A 20,950-nucleotide genomic window follows, 5' to 3' on the forward strand; every position below is an offset into this window, starting at 1 on the left:
GAACAACAGACTGGTTCCAAATTGGGAAAGGACTATATCAAAGCTGTATACTGTCACCTTGTTTATTTAACTTATATGCAGAGTACATCATGCAAAATGCCAGACTGGATGAAGCACAAGCTAGAATCAAGATTGCAGGGAGAAATATCCATACCTCAGATACGTAGATGACACCACTCTTCTGGCAGAAAGTGAAGAGGAACTAAAGAGCCTCTTGATGAAAGTGAAAGAAGAGAGTGAAAAAGCTCACTTAAAACTCAACATTGAAAAAACTAAGATCATGGCATTCAGTCACATCACTTCATGGCAAATAGATGGGGAAACAGTGGTAACAGTGACAGACTTTATTTTCTTGGGCTCCAAAATCATTGCAGATGGTGACTGCAGCCATGAAATTAAAAGACACTTGCTCCTTGGAAGAAAAGCTATGACCAACCTAGACAGAATATTAAAAAACAGTGACATTACTTTGCCAACAAAGGTCCATATACTCAAAGCTATGGTTTTTCCAGTAGTCATGTATGTTTGGATGTGAGAGTTGGAGTATAAAGAAAGCCAAGCACTGCAGAATTGATGCTTTTGAACTGTGGTGTTGGAGAAGACTCTTAACAGTCCTTTGGACTACAAGGAGATCAAACCAGTCGATCCTAAAGGAAAGCAGTCCTGAATATTCTTTGGAAGAACTGATGCTGAAGCTGAAGCTCCAGTACTTTGGCCACCTGATGCGAAGAACTAACTCACTGGAAAAGACCCTGAGGCTTGGAAAGATTGAAAGCAGGAAGGGGACAACAGACAATGAGATGGTTGGATGGCATCACCAACTGGATGGACATAAGTTTGAGCAAGCTCCAGTAGCTGGTGATGGACAGGGAAGCCTGTCATGCTGCAGTCCATGGGGTCGCAGAGTCAGACACGACTGAGCAACTGAACTGAACTGATTTTGCAAGCAGATACAAATGATAATAAACATGAAAATAACTCCCACTTCAACAATCACAATTATTCTGGCTATGTTAAAAAAGAAAAACACTGATATAACTTAATTTTGAAAGAACATAGCTAACATAGCATTCATTTACTCTAGTTTCCTGTTTGATTGCTAGAAAGATGCACCAAATATATAATAGCTATAGCCTTTGTCCCCAAATTCCTCCTAGTAGGACTGACCCTAAAAAAAGAAAAAAAGCTCATCAGTATATAAATTAATATTCTATAGAATTTATATCTGCCTATAAAAGAGGATATGACACATACACATGTGACCTTTGTATTTTTTTTAATCATTATAGAACTGCATTCATCCCTTAAAATTATGTACCTCTGAGGCAGGATATAGATGGGCCCCAGCCTGAACAGCTGGAGTCTGTCACCTGTGGACAGATATTCCAAGATGAAGAGTAAGAGGAGCTGAGCCCTGCATAAATAAAAGATAGAGACCAGGTCTTTCTCACTCTCAAAGTCAAGGAGACCTTCTGGACTATAAAGGTCCTTGGATGTCAAAAAGGGGAGTGACAAGAACCTACCCATAAGCCTTCTGCCTGTAATCCATCTTGACTAGGATGTGTGTGCACACATGTGGGGATCCTGAGATACGTCAAATATGGACTCAGAACCAGGCAAAGCAAAATGACTGGTGAACGAATGCCCAGAATAAATGCTTCATGTAAGCGATGCAGACTACCATGAAGGTGTGACCCTCTCTCTGCGCCTACTCATGCGTCTATCCACAGGCACTCTTTTTCCTCTAATAAACACTTAACGTGTTTCACTACTTTCCATCTTTGTGGGAATACTTTTCTGCAAAACTGAAGGGCCATGGTCTTGTCACTGACCACTGGTCTAGTAGTTAGGATTTAATGCTCTCACTTCTGAGGCCTGACTTCAATCTCTGGCCAGGAACTGAAATCCTGCTTCCAGCTGCTGCAGGCCAAGGCCACCTGACCTCACCTCTATCCTCTATCCTGTTTTTTAATATAGAAAGAGACCCATGACACATTGTAGATCAAAAAAAAATAGCTTACAGAACAGCCTATACTTATTCACTTATATAAAATTTTGTACCAATATATATGTACATCCACACAGATATCCATACTGTCCTGAAGGATGTTTACAGGGAGTTACAAATTTTGGCTGATATTATAAAATACAATGGTTGAGAATTACAGTTCTAAAGGTAGAGTGCCTAAATTCAAATTTCAACTTCCCTACTTAAAAAAACTTTGACTAAAAGCAAGTTAGTTGGCCTCCTGAAGCTACCATTTCTTATCAGTACTATGAAAATAACACCTACTTCATGATGTAAAATTTTAGCTGAATACTAGGCACATAGCAATACCTAAATAATTAGTTTTATGTTTATCTTATTTATTGTTATTTCCATGAAATGGGATCTATTACTTTAATATAATCTACCTTTAAAATGTTTTATTCATACTTTTAATGAAAAATTAATTATTTGCATAATTAATCTTCTAAAATACCAACATATCTGTTTTAAAATTAATATATTAGAACTAATATATTATTGCTCTTTGAAGTCCCTCCACTCTCAAAGTCATACAGTTCCTTAGGGGTTGAACAGTCCTGGGTTGAGAATTATGAGGCCAAGGGTTCCTTCACATAGGAAAAGTGCAGAGTTATACACATGTAAATGTGCTTGCTGACTATAATCCAACACAGTTTTGATATATTCACTTTACTGGAGTTTTCCTGGTAGTCAAAGATAAATGAGTTATGTGCATTAAAAAATAAAATAATTCAAATCTTCCCATTGATCAAGTTCAAGTTAGACCACCCAGCATATCTTAATCCAAAAAGTGATTCCTGTAGTAAAGATTTAATGTATTGTAGCAAGCTGTTGGGTAATAAAAAAACTGTATTACAGAGCCACAGAGCACACCACAGACTGGATACTCTGCCCTTGTGCAGTGTTGATCTTATTTGGTTCTTATGCTAGAACGTTACTTTCTGAAGAGATCCAACCAAAAGGCTATCTGCAAAGTGAATGGGAGTAAATAAAAACGCAGAGAGAAGGCTAGGAGAAGTATTTTAAAATTGTGATCATCTTATCAATCTGAAAAAAAAAAGCAAACATGTTGGTTCCACAGTCACTGAACCATCTGCAATATTTTTTTTTTTAACCTTTTAATAAACTTCTAGAAGTCAGTTTAGGTTCTCAGTATTATATGTGCTAAATCACTTCAGATGAGTCTGACTCTGTGTGACCCCATGGACTGTAGCCCAACTCCTCTGTCCATGGGATTCTTCAGGCAAGAATACTGGAGTGGGTTGCCATTTCCTTCTCCAGGGGATCTTCCCACCCCAGGGACTGAACCCCCATCTCCTGTCTCCTGCATTGGCAGTCAGGATCTTTACCACTACCGCCGCCTGGGAAGCCCTTCTCAGTATTATCTGCGTCACTGTATACTGCGCCCCTTTGGGGACCCACTGCTGTTACTCTTCACCATGACTACCAGGAAAGTTAAGGAGTCACCAGCTTTTAAACTAAAGCATCAAAACAGAATACAACCTAGTCCCTGGCCCTGATTGTGTCTTCGTAATGTTACCAAGAGATCAGAGAGAAAGCATGGTGGTTAGTTGTCCCTCCTGACATCACCATTTACTCTCCTAATAATGTCACTAACATAACACTAATTTTTACTCTTTTGTTGCCCAAATGTGGGCAAGTACAGGCAAGAGAGGCACTTTCACTTTCAACCTAGATCACTGCCTGATCCTCCCCACCACCTCATTCCCCACCAAGTGATCTCATGCTTACAGAATGCACCTCAGATTTCTTCACTGAAACAGCTATAAACTCTGTTTGTTATACTTTTAATATTTATCATCAGCTATGTGGCAGGCACCATCCTACAAGTTAAATATACAAAGAAACTGAGGTCTGGAGAGAGAAATTTACTTGAATAAGATGGTAACTCATTAACAATAAGGGGCTTCCCTGATGCTTCAGTGGTAAAGAATCTGTCTGCAATACAGGAGACACATAAGATGTGGGTTCAATCCCTGGGTCAGGAAGATCCCCTGGAGGAGGAAATGACAATCCACTTCAGTATTCTTGCCTGAAAAATCCCATTGACAGAGGAGCCTGGCAGACTACAGTCTTAAGGGTTACAAAGAGTCAGATATGACTGAACACATTAAGAATAAAGCTGAGCAAAGAGGCGATGAGTCTAAAGCCATAAACCAAATGAGCCTCATGCTGACACACACAGAGTCCATTAGAATGCTTACTGTTACCATTGCGGCTGCTATTATTTAGAGATACTACTTGGTTTGTTTTCCCTTATAACTGCCCTTCTATAGCAGTGAGTGATTTAAAAGCATTGCTGGCAACATTTCAGCTTTTAAAACGCCAACCAAAAGAAGACCATAGTAATCCTCTGCTCTCCCACAGGGAATTTTGAAATTAGTTATAACATCCAACCCTACTTAAACTGAAGCATATGTACAACTGGATCATTTTTTTTTTGTCTCTTTGAATGAAGGAAAAAGCTATCCTTTCACTAAAATGAAGATGTAAATCATGCTGTCATTCCAAGACATCAGAGATGTAAGCCACACAAACAAATCAAAGACATATCCATTCAATAAGCATTTGGCATTGATTTCAGGGATGAATCAAGATGCTTTCTTTTAAAGTTTTTAAACTAAAAAGTGTCTTTTGAATTCCTGGGGCCAGAATTGACCCAAAATACAGTTGTCCTTCCTTTGAAAGCATTTAGAGACTTAGATTTATAAGTATATGAATACATACTCCATTGGCTAATATCACAGTAAGCTACTAAGTGCTTCCTGTCTATTGCTATTCAAGAAAAAGGAAATCTAAAATGCTAAAGAAGTGATTGACAACCTAGCCTAATGTGAATCCAAAACCAGTGGCAACTGTCAAGGTGCTTATACAGAAACAATTTCTATCTGCTTTCACACTGACTTGGGTACTCATTTTAATTCGATGTTCATTGAGCATAAATGGAAAAGCTTTTACCCAGTTTAACATGTAAAATACTTTTGCCTACTAACAGAGTACCTAACGCTCCCTAGATCAAAAAAAGGATCTAGATTTTGTGGGGCTTGAAGCTCACACAATGTTGGGGACAGTCTCATAGTAAAATAAAATTACAAGTCCCAAATTAGATACTGGGGTTTGGAAGTACCTATGTAAGTCCCTTGGACTGCAAGGAGATCCAACCAGTCCATTCTAAAGCAGATCAGCCCTGGGTGTTCTTTGGAAGGAATGATGCTAAAGCTGAAACTTCAGTACTTTGGCTACCTCATGCAAAGAGTTGACTCATTGGTAAGGACTCTGATGCTGGGAGGCATTGGGGGCAGGAGGAAAAGGGGACGACAGAGGATGAGATGGCTGGATGGCATCACCAACTCGATGGATGTGAGTTTGAGTGAACTCCGGGAGATGGTGATGGACAGGGAGGCCTGGCGTGCTGTGATTCATGGGGTCACAAAGAGTCGGACATGACTGAGCGACTGAACTGAACTGACGTAAGTCAGGAGCTCTGTGTTTATGTTTAATTATAATTGCTTCATGGGAACACTGGATTTTGAATGGGCCAGCAGCCAGGGGTCTTGTTAGGGGAAATGGCTTGTTTGGCATCCCAGTGGCCACACTGAAGGCATATGCCATGGCAACAATACAAGCACAGGCAAAAGAGAGAACATGCAGAAGCCCCTTTGAAGCTATCCATGGGTCCTAAAGCCTGATCTGGCCATAGCCAGAGCTGTCCCTTCAGCACCAATCAGGCCCCTCAAGCTGATGGGAAGAACACAAGCCCACCCAGCCTGAGGATAAAAGTGGATCTCAGTTCCTGAATGCACTACAGGAGAACAAGATGGCAGAGGAGTAGGTGGACGTGGAGTACATGTCTCTCCACAGATACATCAGGAATACACATTCAGACACAGAAGTGCATGCAGAACACCAGCTGAGAGTGGAGAGGAGTACCTGACCAGTGGAAAAGACCCACACAAACTCGAGATCAAGTCCTGAGCCTTTGGAGTGGGAGCACTGACTTCAAAACCCCAGACTACAAGAGAACTAATCCTAGGGAGAATCAAATAGTGAGAACTTACACAAAGGAAACCATTTCTCCAAAGAAGACATACAGTTGGCTAACAAACACATGAAAAAATGCTCTACATCACTCATTATTAGAGAAATGCAAATCAAAATCACAATGAAATATCACTTCACACCAGTCAGAATGGCCATCATCAAAAAGTCTACAAACAATAAATCCTGGAGAGGGTGTGGAGAAAAGAGAACGCTCTTGCACTGTTGGTGGGAATGTAAATTGATACAACCACTATGGAAGATGGTATGGAGATTCCTTAAGAAACTAGGAATAAAACCACCACATGACCCAACATTCCCACTCCTAGGCTTATAGCCTGAGGAAATGAAAATTGAAAAAGACGCATGTATCCCATTGTTCATTGAAGCACTATTTACAATAGCTAGAACATGGAAGCAACCTAGATGTCCATTGACAGATGAATGGATAAAGAACTTGTGGTACATATACACAATGGAATATACTCAGCCATAAAAAGGAACACATTTGAGTCAGATCTGATGAGGTGGATGAACGTAGAACCTATTATACAGAGTGAAGTGAGTCCAAAAGAGAAAAATAAATATAATATTCTAACGCACATATATGAAATCTAAAGAATTTATTTACAGGGCAGCAGTGGAGAAACAGACATAGAGAATAGACTTATGGACATGGGGAGAGGGGAGGAGAGAGTGAGATATATGGAAAGAGTAACATGGAAACTTACAAAACAGTATGTAAAATAGATAGCCAACGGGAATTTTGCTGTATGGCTCAGGAAACTCAAACAGGAGCTCTGTATCAATGGAGAGGGTCAGGATGGGGAGGGAGATGGGAGGGAGGTTGAAAAGGGAAGGGATATATTTATACCTATGGCTGATTAATGTTGAGGTTTGACAGAAAACAACAAAATTCTGTAAAGCAATTATCCTTCAATAAAAAAAATAAATTAAAAAGAAAAAAGAAAATTTGAATTTTGCCTCCAATAGAAGATTCTCAGTTGAATCTTCTCATAGTCTCTGATGAAAAACATGCACCTGATTTGTTTGCAAAAGAACCATAACAATTATTTTATGGGAGAATTATCTTGAATCTAAGTAAACCAATTTAAGCCAATCAAGAGGGCAATTTACATATTATTCAGAGTTCAATAATGGCAATTTCCTTTTAGTGATTAAATGCAATATGTATTAATGCTTATTCTATATTCAGCATTCTAAAACATGCATTAGGAATTCACAGCAATATACATCAGTTTACAGTGTATATTGCAAGGAAGTGAAAAAATTTAAAGGCTCTATTATTCTTTGTCATCGTTTATTAATCTGGATGCAAGACAAGGGAAAGGATGTAGGACTGACTCCATTTAAGCAAGATATAAAGTCTCTTTCTAAATATTAGTAGTATGAGGCTAGAGTACTATCCTTAAATACCTCCTACAGATTCTAGGAGAATCAGAGTGCTTTGAATTAGGGAAATGAGATAATTATCTGCATTATTAAAGTCTTAAAAGTACCACTTCTGTCTAAAATTTTCAAGTCATGCAAAGATATCTTAAGATGTATATTGCAAAACAGTATCCTCTGTTTTTCCACCGTGCTTAATGCTTGTGTACACAATCGAGTTTTGAATGTCTTCTTCCTATTAATTTCAAGAAGGACTGACAGAAAAGAATAAAAGCAGCATTTTGCAGTGGGAAACACACTGGGATATACGTGCTAGAATAATTAAATCTAGTCCAAGGGTTCTCAACCTAAAATCTAGTCCACAATAGTTAAAATCTAGACTAATCTAGTCTAGACTAGTTAAAATCTAGACTAATATACTCTAGACTAGTTAAAATCTAATCTACTCTAGACTAGTTAAAATATGGACTCTTTTAGATTAGTTAAAATCTGGCCCAGTGCACATCACAGTCTTCCTGAAACTGCTTCTTGAAACACAGATTGCTACACTCCATCCCCAGAGTTTCAGCAGGTCCTGAGTGTAGGATCCAAGAACAAGCATTTCTAATGTGTATCTAGGTGATACTGATGCTACAGAAACCAGTTCGAGAACCACTGGCTAAGTCCATTGTGTCCCTATTTTCTCATTTGTAAATGGGGGTGTTGTCCTGGATAATGCTGAAGGTACCTTCCAGCATCACATTTTATAACTCCCTGATTCCAACACACTGCCTAGACCTATGCCCAAGAATCTCATTCTTTTATGTTTATTAATTTTCCCCAGAGCAATCTGTAAATACAGAAACTTAGTTAACTATGATTTACTTTTGTTATTCTATAAGAATGATCCTTAAAGTACTCATAGTGAAAGTGAAGTCACTCACTCGCGTCCGACTCTTTGCGACCCCATGGACTGTTGCCTACCAGGCTCCTCTGTCCATGGGATTCTCCAGGCAATAGTACTGGAGTGGATTGCCATTTCCTTCTCCATAAAGTACTCATAGATTTCTGTTAACTGATTGAAAGACTCAATATAAATGCAAAATATTGCATAGCACAGAATATGGCTGCAATTAATGGTTTCTGACAAATAGCTCAGATTTTAACTTTGGAAGGATTGTCAGCAATTATTAAAAGGAACAGGCTTTACTCTGAAATTTTCAAAAGTAAAAATGGAAACTGTCAATATAGTAAATTGCTTTCTGAAAAAAATTTAATTTTGTGTGTTCAATTGTGACATTCCCAAATTGCCTTATACTGCTTTCTCTCTTTTGCTAGGAAACAACAAGTATTCAATTTTGATGTTTTTTTTTTTTTTCTCTCTCTTCCTCTCTACCCTCCCCATTATCCCATTCCCTGCCAGTCCCTTAGGTATTTCTCCTGCCTTTCAGTAGAGAGGTATGAAGTTCAATGCCTGCAGTTTCCTCAAGGCTTTCAGTATATGCCAGGCTGATTTGCACATCCCTCTGAAAGTTGAAAGCTTCATAATACTATACATGTCATACTTCATCTGATTAGATAAAGTGCCAAATTCCAAATCTGCTGTACAGAAAATAATAATAATAAAAAAACTTTCCCCTGCTAAAATTATCATCTTTATTATCTTAATCAAGTTTATTTATAAAGTACATTTTATATTCCCTTTGCTATTGTCCAAAGACTCCAGCATGCCAGGCTCCTCTGTCCTCCACTATCTCCCAGTCATCTTCATTGAGCTAGTGATGCTATTATCTAACCATTCCATCTTCTGCCTCCTCCCCCTTCTCCTGTTGCCTTCAGTCTTTCCCAGCATCAGGGTCTTTTCCAGTGAGTTGGCTCTTCATCTCAGGTGGTCAAAGTTTTGGAGCTCAGTATCAGTTCCTCTTTTGAATATTCAGGGTTTATTTCCTTAGGATTGACTGATTTGACCACCTTGCAGTCCAAAGGACTGTCCAGCACCACAATTCAAAGTATCAGTTATTTGGCACTCAGTCTTCTTTATGGTCCAACTCACACATGGTCCAACTCTTTATGATCCAATTCATACATGAATACTGGAAAAAACCATAGTTTTGACTATACAGACCTTTGTTGGCAAAGTGATGTCTCTGCTTTATAATATGCTCTCTAGGTTGGCCATAGCTTTTTTTCCAAGGAGCAATCCTCTTTTAATTTCATGGCTACAATCACCCTCTTCAGTGGCTTATATTCCCTAAGTAGGTGTAAATGGAAAGCTCTCATCTCAATATGGTCATCCTTTTTTGATTCCTGAAGTCCTTCTCCAAAGATTATGTCCTTAACCACTATACCATGATTTCATTGGTCATCTTTTCTTTCGATATTATCTCATTTTCAACATGATTTCCAAATTTCTACCTGTCTTCATGAAGGCTTCATGAACATATCCTTCTATTTCTCTTAAAGTAGACTATCGCTTCTTCTTGTAAAATATTCCTCCTCTCTTTCTCTCAGGCTTATTCTTTGATATAACATTTATATGACTATGTATACTACAACTTGGAAATTTTCACACCATCCTCACCAATGGCATCTCATTAGATTCTTAAAACAATCCTATGAGTAGTCAAGACAAGTATAATTATTCCTATTTTACTGAAGATAAAAATCATAATTTTGAGATAGGCACACACTTCAGAGATTAAATACAAGATTTGTCTATGAAGTTTATTTTCAATAAACTTGTCAAAAAACTTTTCAAATAAACTAAAAATGAGAATAAGGAAAAGAAATATTTGTATATTAATTATAAATGTCACTTAATACTAACAAGATTGTTACATAAATTTTAATACAGGTACATAAATTTTAATCTTCATAATAACCTTTACTTAGGAGATTAATTATCTTCATACTGCTGCTGCTGCTGCTACGTCACTTTAGTCATGTCTGACCCTGTGCGACCCCATAGAAGGCAGCCCACCAGGCTCCCCCGTCCCTGGGATTCTCCAGGCAAGAACACTGGAGTGGGTTGCCATTTCCTTCTCCAGTGCATGAAAGTGAAAAGTGAAAGTGAAGTCACTAAGTAGTGTCCAACTCTTCACGACCCCATGGACTGCAGCCCACCAGGCTCCTCCATCCATGGGATTTTCCAGGCAAGAGTATTGGAGTGGGGTGCCATCACCTTCTCCTACTGTTGGGCAAATCAAGGGCAGAGAATCTAAATAACTTGCCTAAGAGTACATGCTAGTAAATGGTGAAGCCAGATTCAAACTCAGGCAAGTGTCACCCCAGAACTTGCACTAGGAAGTATTAATGACATAATCTAAAATATAAATATATAAATATATTTATACATTGATTATTTCACAAGTAGAAATGCACATGCGGTTTTTCAAAATTGAGGGATCCAAGTTTGATGGGATTAACTTCTATGAAGAATCTGTGTGTATGTATTCAGTCATTAAGTCATGACTAACTCTTTGCAACCCCATGAACACCAGGATTCCCTGTCCTTCACCATCTCCTGGAGTTTGCTCAAATTCATGTCCATTGAGTCAGTGATGCCGTTGAACCATCTCATCTCTCCTTTTGGCTTCAAGCCTACCTAACCTCAAGATAGTATAGGGACTGTGGAAGAGCAAGTGTAAAATATGTCAAAGTAGAATGATTTTAAAAGGAAGTGATCTCATTTCTTTTGTGTGGCTTCATTTTGACATCATTCAAAGAACTGACCCTTTTGAACTGTGGCACTGGAGAAGACTCTTGAAAGCCCCTTGGACAGCAAGGAGATCAATCCAGTCAGTCCTAAAGGAAATCAACCCTGACTATTGATTGGAAGGACTGGTGCTGAAGCTGAAGCTCCAATATTTTGGCCACCTAATGCGAAAAGCTGACTGACTCATTGGAAAAGACCCGATGCTGAGAAAGACGGAGGGCAAGAGGAGAGGGGGGCTACAGAGGATAAGATGGTTGAATGCCATCACTGACTCAATGTACATGAGTTTGAGCAAACTCCAGAAGATAGCGAAGGACTGAGAAGCTTGGTGTGCTGCAGTCCTGAGGTCGCAAAGAGTCAGACACGACTTAGCAACTGAACAACAATTTTTACATACCATATATCAATTTTAAAAGGGTCATCATATCAGTCTATTTTCAGAATAATCAAGGATTTTTTTTTTCCAAAAAGTCTTCTAAATTGAAACTTAAAATGCAAACAAGTCAAAGTAACAATGGTTTAGGTATACAGTTTGGTGCCCACAAGAAAATATACAAACACATATATATGTATGTATACACATATACCATTGTACGCCCTGTATATCAGACACTCTTAGAGCATATAAATTCCAGCTTGGGCCATCGTATCAGGATTAGCGTTGTAGTTATCACGTCATCTCATCAGATTCAAATTCATCCATTCAAGGGAACATCAAAATGCTCTAGAAAAATCAAGACCACTTCAGTCAAGTAGTGGTCAAATAAAGAAGTTGCAGGGTACATATACCTTATTAATTAGTAGTCCTTATGTGTTATACCAGCTGTCAGCATTTATATGTATTACTTTAATACAACAGCCCATCAGAGACTGCATTTTTGCCTTTAATAATAGCTAAAGAAACAAATACAGAGAAATTATATGGTTTACCTAAGGCTATGTGACTGTAATTTTTGCTAATTTCTGAAGCTCAAATGCTTTGGTCAGAACTTGCACTCTCCATTTACTAGTGAGTGACCAGCAAGTAGTCATACTTCTTGATTTAGGTTTTCTCATCTTAAAAAACATCTGTCCCATGCATTGTGATTCAAATTAAATGAGTTTAGAATAGATTAAGTATGTAAAAAGCACTCAATCCAGTATCCAGTGGAGAAAAAGTATTCTACAAAGGGCAGATGTTACTACTATAATTTCATGGTCCACAATTATCCTGGCATAGAAAGCAAATTACCTTTGTCATACATGTATTCAACAAATACTCTCAAGTGCATTTCCTCTATATTTTGCTGCCTTAGAAAGGTAAGAAAAAAGTATCTTAAGCACAGTGATTTGTAAGAAGCCATCCTAGGGAAGCAAATTTTCTTAATTTTGCCTGAGAAAATACCACTTCACTTTGGCTTTCAGCCCCTACTGTCTTCCAGTCTTAGCCAGCAGCAAGCGGTTGTGCTTCCCAAATATTTGGCTAACTCTTAACATAAATAATGAAGGGGTTTGAACAAGAAGAAAATTCAATATAAAATTAACTCTTCTAAGTATACAGGAATTAGGTACAAGACTAGCACTTGTTAAACATTGGAAGGCATTGCTACGTTGCAAATGGCTTCTGAATTACACAATTTTATCTCCTTCCCTGCAGATCTTCACCTGGAATAGTCTAGTCTGCCCAGCTCACGCCCAGCAGTAGCACCTCCCTATCCTGAAGCCATGACCTCCTTACCACACCTTTGTTAATTTGTCTCTTTACAACACTGGCACTATGTCCAACTCCGAATCATCTCCGATTATTATAAGTTGACCCAAAGTTTCCTAACTATCAGATATACTAGCTTCCTGCGATCTTCATTTTCCTTGCAGCCTATGGAACACAGGAGAAGACAGTCAAGGAGCATGGATACTAGCTTCCTGTGATCTTCATTTTCCTTGCAGCCTATGGAACACAGGAGAAGACAGTCAAGGAGCATGGATGGTAAGAATTCTTACACTCTGTTTAGTCATTCAGTCATGTCCGACTCTTTGTGACCCCATAGACTGTAGCGTGCCAGGCTCCTCTTTCCATGGGATTCTCCAGGCAAGAATACTGGAGTGGGTTGCCATTTCCTCCTCCAAGGGATCTTCCTGATGCAACGATTGAAGCTGTGTCTCTGGTGTCTCATATATTGCAGGCAGATTCTTTTCCACTGAACCACCGGGAAAACTCTAAGAATTCTTCCACTACTCTGGACATTATTTGCTATGTACTGGGGGAAGGAAGGAACTAATGTAAAAATCATTGCTAGACATTCTAAAGTGAACTTTTGTCGTTCAATACTTGTTTTAAAGTTACTGAAACATAAAAACACTCTATTCTCTAACAGAAAACTCAACAATCGTGCAAGCTAAGTTCACAGTTGAAGAAATAAGAGAAAATAAGATTAAAATTGTTTCTATTATGTCCTACATGCAACAAGTTATTCCTTAGAGGGTACAGTGAGTCATGGGATCCTCTTGCATGAAATTAAAGAAGGTGTTTTGGTACACATACACACACGTGAATCAGAAAAAGCTGAAGATAAACTGTGACTTTGTTCTCCTCATTAGGATAAAAGTCTGATTACCCACAAGAGGAGGGTGAAGATTGTTCATCAAAGGCAAGAAATGAAAAAACTGAAGTCTATTTTCCAACTTTATGAAGTAATTTTTCTTTCCCCTCTTGGGAGGACAAAATACAACTCTGCTCCTCAAGTGAATCACACATTAGCAGCCCTTGTCATTTTTCCATGAAGAGAGAGGAAGATTCTCCAACAATGATGCCACGAAGCTAAAAGGCAAGAAAGTAGCCCAGAAAGTCTTTTCTCCACCTAACATATGGTCTAATATTTGCCAGTCCTGGAAAAGCTTTAAGACACCAGTTTGGTATTTTTTTAATAGAATCAGTTAATGGCAATTTGCATCACATTAGGCTAAATTTGTAATACAAAGCTTAGTTCCTCCTTTAAGAGATGTACCTTGCCAAGTAAAGTCCCCATGGGTAATGTGATCTCCCCTGAATGCTCTGATGTACAAAATTTAATCTGATGAAGTGAACTCTGTCTGAATCAGCTCTTGCTTACTCAGAAAAGTGCCCAGGAGGCAGATGGGCTTGGATGGGAAAAGCAGGCTTGCCCAAGCTGTGAGGATCAGCATCCTGACACAGTGGTCCTGAGTGGCTTCCTATTACTTTTGGTGCTTCAGGTGTGACCATGAAGAAGTCGCTGAACTCTCTAATCCTAACCCTCAGCCTGCTAAAAGTCTTGATGGCTAAAGTAAGGAGGTAGGGACATGTATGTTCAAAAAAATGGACAGACTGACTTATAGACAAGCCTTTAAAAATTAAGCTGGGGTGAATCTGATCTATAAGACCCTTTCTTCAAGTTACCTATAGTATTCACTAATTCCTTTTTTGTTGTTTCTGTTTTGTTTTTTTTTTTACCCCTCAAAGGGACACTCTTTCCCATATTGAGGTATCAACTTATATCAAGAGAAAGACAATGAGTAGTCACAGAGCAATATTCAATTCCTAACTCCATGCCTTTGTTTAAATAATTGTTCTCTGAATGTCATCTCCCTCACATACCTGTCTCCAAACCCTAGTCATGCTTAGAACGTTGATGTGGATCATCTGTTGACACCCCTCATCGCCTTCCCCATTTTTCTCTCCGCCACAGCTGATCTGTCCTCCTTGCTCTTTGCTCCATTTGCTCAAGCTTTTCTTGGTCAGAGCTTTTGATCTCTGTGTTCCCTCTGCTGGCAATGTTTTTCACCCACAGCTAGCTCTCTATCATTGAGTTATCAGTGCACATGACAACTCTTGAGAATCTCTTGATTATCCCTACCTGCTCAGTCAACCCCATCGCTCTTGTTGCCACTAAGAAAAATTATTTTTAAAAATCTAAAGTCACTGTGTATATCGTCTCCCAGAATGAGTTCCAGGATGTCAAGGAACTGTGCAAATTTTGCCTGGGGCTTTAGTTCCCGACAACCAGAGTGGTGCCTAGGGCATACACACGTACGCTGAAAATGCTTGCCCAATGAATCCATGATTGAGCAAATGAAAAGAGGAAGGAGTTACTGTGTCTAAAACTTAGGAGATCTTAGCTGCAGTTAGGCCCAATCGTTTGTGGCTTTATGTTCATGCGTGCTAGGTTTCTTCAGTTGTGTCGGGCTCTTTGAGACCCGAGAGTAGCTGGCCAGACTCCCCCGATCATGGGATTCTCCAGGCAAGAATACTAGAGTGGGTTGCCACACCCTCCTCCAGGGGATCTTCCTGACCCAGGGGTGGAACCTGTGTCTCTTATGTCTCCTGCATTGGCAGGTGGGTTTTTACCACTGGTGCCACCTGGGAAGCCTAGGGGATCTGTGTAATTCTGTGAAATTAGAAGTTGAACACTATGATGTCTGTGTTTGGTTTTATCTTTGACATTCCACAAGTTAAGCCTCATCACTGGAGAGACAAATTTCTAGGAATTGCCAATCTGCCATAATCCATTCCTCCTCAGGACTCAAAGTTTTATTTGTTTTATTTTCTATCTGTGGCACTTAAGTACTATTCCTGGTTTATAGTGGTAATTATTGCCTAAATTCTCTCAAAATAGGTCTTAGCTTTCAAAGTGCCGTCTCAGGAAGAAGTCTGTGATACCTTCTACGTTTTTTTTGCAGTTGTTGTTGTTCTTGTTGCTGTTTGTTTATTTTCATGTTCTTTCCAGTGCCAGATATAACAAGTAAGTATCCAGTTTGAAAGATTACCGAAAACACTGCCAATCTCTCTCATTAACTTCACCTTGTCAGATAGGTGAAGACAGTATCTCCCAATTTTCTAAGTGATTTATTTACTAAAAGTTAAAACTGGTGTCCCAATTCATTATTCTGCTTTTATAGCTGATGAATTTTGCATTAAACAAAAGCAAATATTTTAGCGCTTAACCAGAAGTTCAATGAGGTCTAGCCCCTTCTAGTCTGGACACTGGCTATTTCATAAAAATTTATAGGAACGCGTGTTTCCATTTTCAAGGGCAATTTTAGAACCTGCTAGATAAAATGGCTACAATTAGTTTGCATGCTGGAAAACAGTCCAAGTTCATATCTACTTAAATGTTTAAATTGCCAGCTAATTGCACTCATCTGAACCCAACAGGATAATTCACCTTCAGGCTTCTAAATCCAAGGCCAATCATTACAGAGATTGAAATGAGCAGGGTGGCACTTGGGTGCTTTCAGAACTGTGCTGTGCGGTATGTGCTGTATTTGTTCCTGTGATAGTCGCAAAGGACTCTGTCACTAGCTCTCCCATACAGCAAACTGAGAAGCAGGGACTAGAGTGTGCTCCATCTTCATACCTGCTTGGAAAGGAAGTCTCCATTCTCCACAGACAGAACTATAGAAAAACAAGGAGCTTACCTACACAGCAGAGCCAAGGCTCAAGACAAAGTCCTTGGAGAATGAACCCTCAGGGTTTTAGACTCAAGAAAAAGGATGTGTCTTACTGAAAAGGGCAGTAGTAGATTACTCTTTGAAAGGACTTGGCATCTACTTATTTCACTTGTTTGGTGTTTCAATTATCAGTGATTATTCTGCAGAGGCGATCTGGCCTTCAAGGACTATTTACTCACTGAGTTTTTAATCATTGAACTGGCAATAGAACAAATGGCCTTTCCTGTGCCATGTTTTCAGAGATTTTCTTTTCCTCTTTTGTGTGAAATTATTCAACACAGCAAAGATAAAGGAGAGAAGAGGAATTGGTGAATGCTTTCCTTCACAAAGCATGACCAGAATTTTAAGAGTGCAATTTCACAACCAATTACACTCCCAGCAAAAGTAATCCACAACTAATTATGAAAGAAAGTTACAACCTTTTAAAACATTAGTGTGAAGAGCTAAAGAAACTCTAGGCTTGAAAGTATATGGATCCCTATACACTAGGTACAGTCTTCAGTAAGTGAACCATTTTTTAATAGTCATGTCAAATTCAAGCATTTTTCCTGTGAGAAAAGAATGGATAAAATAATTGAATTAGACCAAATGTATGAAAACACTTTAAAGCAATAATATTAGGTTGCAAAATATTTAATCAGACATGGTTTATATCTTTATGTTCAAGGTCATGTCCCACATTTTAACCCTCCAAACATGTTCCATTCTCAGGGCCTTTGAAGTTGTTTCATGGACTTTGTATCAAATGTCTCAGGGCCTCTGCACATGCTTACTTCCATCTGGATGTTCCTGACCACTCTACCTGCATGGTTCAGTCTATCACCTCCTTGAAACCTCTGTCCACTGATCCTCTTCAGTTTGGGTTCCCTGTCTTCATCAGGAACTGTAAGGTTAACCTCTGCCCCCAAACTCTAGTCCCTTTTCTCTCCATAGCACTCACCATAATCTAACATAGAATAGAATCTCCTTATTTATACTACCTGTTGTCTCACTTTCCCAACTAGTTCACAAGTGGGACAAGGTTCTTTTGTCTAGTTTTCATTGCTGTATCCTTAGCAGATAAAGCTATTCCTGAGGGTGCCCCTCATTTATATTACTTTTGCAGAAGTCAACCCAATGTTTGATATTAGTTTTTATTTGGATTCTTTTAAGAGTCATCCACATGCTTCAAGTATCATTAGGAAGAAAATACAGATCTTTATAAAAGTATGACTTCTGTCACTAAAAATATTACTTAACATTATATGTGTACTTTGCCAATGCTGGGAATGGAGTAATACCGGAAGACAAAGAAATTTGCTGTTGGTCATGTTTCATCTGCCATATAGCAAACCTTAATGACAACATGTTTCTTTAGGCAGGAATGTGAAATCTCAAGCTATATATATGGTGATTAAGAAGAAAAAAATTTCTAAATTCAAAATGAATTAGACACCTGATAAATTCATGTGGAATTAACCCCGGGTTATTCTTTGATTTGAAAATGTATTTATTACTTAATAAACTGTGAAGGAACAAAAACAATCTGTTAATATTTAATTCAAAGTAGGATACTATAAAAATAGTCTTGATAAATCTGGGCTATTCTCTATACTTCAAAATAGCCAATAGCACCCCGTTGGAGCCCCCAAATTCAAGGGACTCTAGCAAGAACAACCAGACAGAAATTACAGTAATCAAAGAGGGAGAATACATTTCAAGTAACGCCTTCAGAGGGAATTCCCAGGTGGTGCTAGTGGCAAAGAACCTGCCTGCCAATGGCAGAGACACAGGAGACCTGGGTTCTAGTCCCAGGTCGGGAAGATTCCCCTAGAACAGGGCATGATGATCCATTCCAATATTCTTGCCTGGAAAATCCCCATGGACAGAGAAGCCTTGCGGGCTACAATCCACAGGGTTGCAGAGAGTCAGACAGGACTGAAGTGACTTAGCAGAGCACAGCAATGCCTTCAAAAGTATTTATATTGTTAATCCCTAATCAAAAAGAAATTCAGGGTCAGGAGTCTAGCAGAGCCTCAAACATCCTAATCCCTTATCTCTTACAGCAAAGATACACAAACATACAATATCACACACGCACACCCTGCATTACTAAATCAACAGAACTTTCCACTCATTTCAGTTCAGTCACTCAGTCGTGTTTTACTCTTTGCCACCCCATGGACTGCAGCACACAAGCCTCCCTGTCCATTACCAACCCAGAGTTTACTCAAACTCATGCCCAATGAGTTGGTGATGTCATCCAACCATCTCTTCCTCTGTTGTCCCCTTCTCCTCCTGCCTTCAATTTCTCCCAGGATCAGGGTCTTTTCCAATGAGTCAGCTCTTTGCCTCAGGTGGCCAAAGTACTGGACTGTCAGCTTCAGAATCAGTCCTTCCAATGAATATTCAGGACTGATTTCCTTTAGGATGGACTGGTTGCATCTCCTTGCAGTCCAAGGGACTCTCAAGAGTCTTCTCCAACACCACAGTTCAAAAGCATCAATTGTGTGGTGCTCAGCTTTCTTTATAGTCCAACTCTCACAGCCATACATGACTACTGGAAAAACCATAGCTTTGACTAGAAAGACATTTGTTGGCAAAGTAATGTCTCTGCTTTTTAATAAGCTGTCTAGGTCAGTCAGCTTTTTTCCCAAGGAGCAAGTGTCTTTTAATTTCATGGCTGCAGTCACCTCTGCAGTGATTATGGAGTCCAAGAAAATAAAGTCTCTCACTGTTTCCATTGTTTCCCCATCTATCCGCCATGAAGTGATGGGACCGGATGCCATGATCTTAGTTTTCTGAATGCTGAGTTTTAAGCCACCTTTTTCATTCTCCTCTTTCACTTTCATCAATAGGCTCTTTAGTTCTTTACTTTTTGCCAGAAGAGTGGTGTCATCTGCATTTCTGAGGTTATTGATATTTCTCCTCGCAATCTTGATTCCAGCCTGGCATTTCATGATGTACTCTGCATATAAGATAAATAAGCAAGGTGACAATATACAGCCATGACATACTCCTTTCCCAATTTGGAACCAGTCTGTTGTTCCATGTTCAGTTCTAACTTCTGTTTCTTGACCTCCATACAGATTTCTCAGGAGGCACGTCATGTGGTCTGGTATTTCCATCTCTTTAAGAATTTTACAGAGTTTGTTCTGATCCACAGAGTCAAAGGCTTTGGTATAGTCAATAAAGCAGAACTAGATGTTTTTCTGGAACTCTCTTGCTTTTTCAGTGATCCAAGGAATATTGGCAATTTGATCTCTGCTTCCTCTGCCTTTTCTAAATCCAGCTTGATCATCTGGAAGTTCTAGGTTCATGTACTGTTGAAGCCTGCTTGGAGAATTCTGAGCATTACTTTGCTAGCATGCGAGATGAGTACAATTGTGTGGTAGTTTGAGTATTCTTTGGCATTGCCTTTCTTTGGGATTGGAATGAAATATGGCCTTTTCCAGTCCTGTGGCCACTGCTGAGTTTTTCAAATTTGCTGGCATATTCAGTGCAGCACTTTCACAGCAACATCTTTTAGGATTTGAAATAGTTCAACTGGAATTCTATTACCTCCATTAGCTTTGTTCATAGTGATACTTCATAAGGACCACTTATTTCGCATTGTAGGATGTCTGGCTCTAGGTGAGTGATCACACCATCGAGGTTATCTGGGTAATGAAGATCTTTTCGTATCATTCTTCTGTATATTCTTGTGACCTCTTAATATCTTCTGCTTCTGTTAGGTCCATCCCATTTCTGTCCTTTATTGTGCCCATCTTTGCATGAAATGTTCCCTTGGCATCTCCACTTTTCTTGAAGAGATATCTAGTCTTTTCCATTCTATTGTTTTCCTCTATTTCTTTGCATTGATCATTGAGGAAGTCTTTCTTAACTCTCCTTGCTATTCTTTGAAACTCTGCATTCAAATGGGTATTTTCTCCTTTGCTTTTCACTTCTCTTCTTTTCTCAGCTATTTGTAAGGCCTTTTGCCTTTTTGCATTTCTTTTTCTTGGGGATGGTCTTGATCACTGCCTCCTGTACAATCTCATGAACTTCCGCCTATAGTTCTTCAGGCACCTTGTCTATCAGATCTGATGCCTTGAATCTATTTGTCACTTCCACTTGATTTAGGTCATACCTGAACGGTCTGGTAGTTTTCCCTACTTTCTTCAATTTAAGTCTGAATTTGGCAATAAGGAGTTTATGATCTGAACCACAGTCAGCTCCTGGTCTTGTTTTGCTGACTGTATATTGCTTCTTCACCTTTGGCTGCAAAGAATATAATTGATCTGATTTCGGTACTGACCATCTGGTGATGTCCCTGTGTTAAGTCCTCTCTTGTG

The 20,950-nt window shown here is 39.1% G+C and overlaps 1 protein-coding gene across 4 annotated transcripts in view; it reads right to left on the bottom strand.

Annotated features, from left to right (window-relative positions):
• Positions 1-20,950, bottom strand: part of PRKG1 (protein kinase cGMP-dependent 1) — a 1,428,274-nt gene that overhangs the window by 755,313 nt on the left and 652,011 nt on the right. The gene's annotated exons all lie outside the window — the stretch shown is intronic.

The sequence above is a fragment of the Bubalus bubalis genome, chromosome 23 (genome assembly GCF_019923935.1).
Source record: "Bubalus bubalis isolate 160015118507 breed Murrah chromosome 23, NDDB_SH_1, whole genome shotgun sequence".
NCBI classification, from domain to species: domain Eukaryota; kingdom Metazoa; phylum Chordata; class Mammalia; order Artiodactyla; family Bovidae; genus Bubalus; species Bubalus bubalis.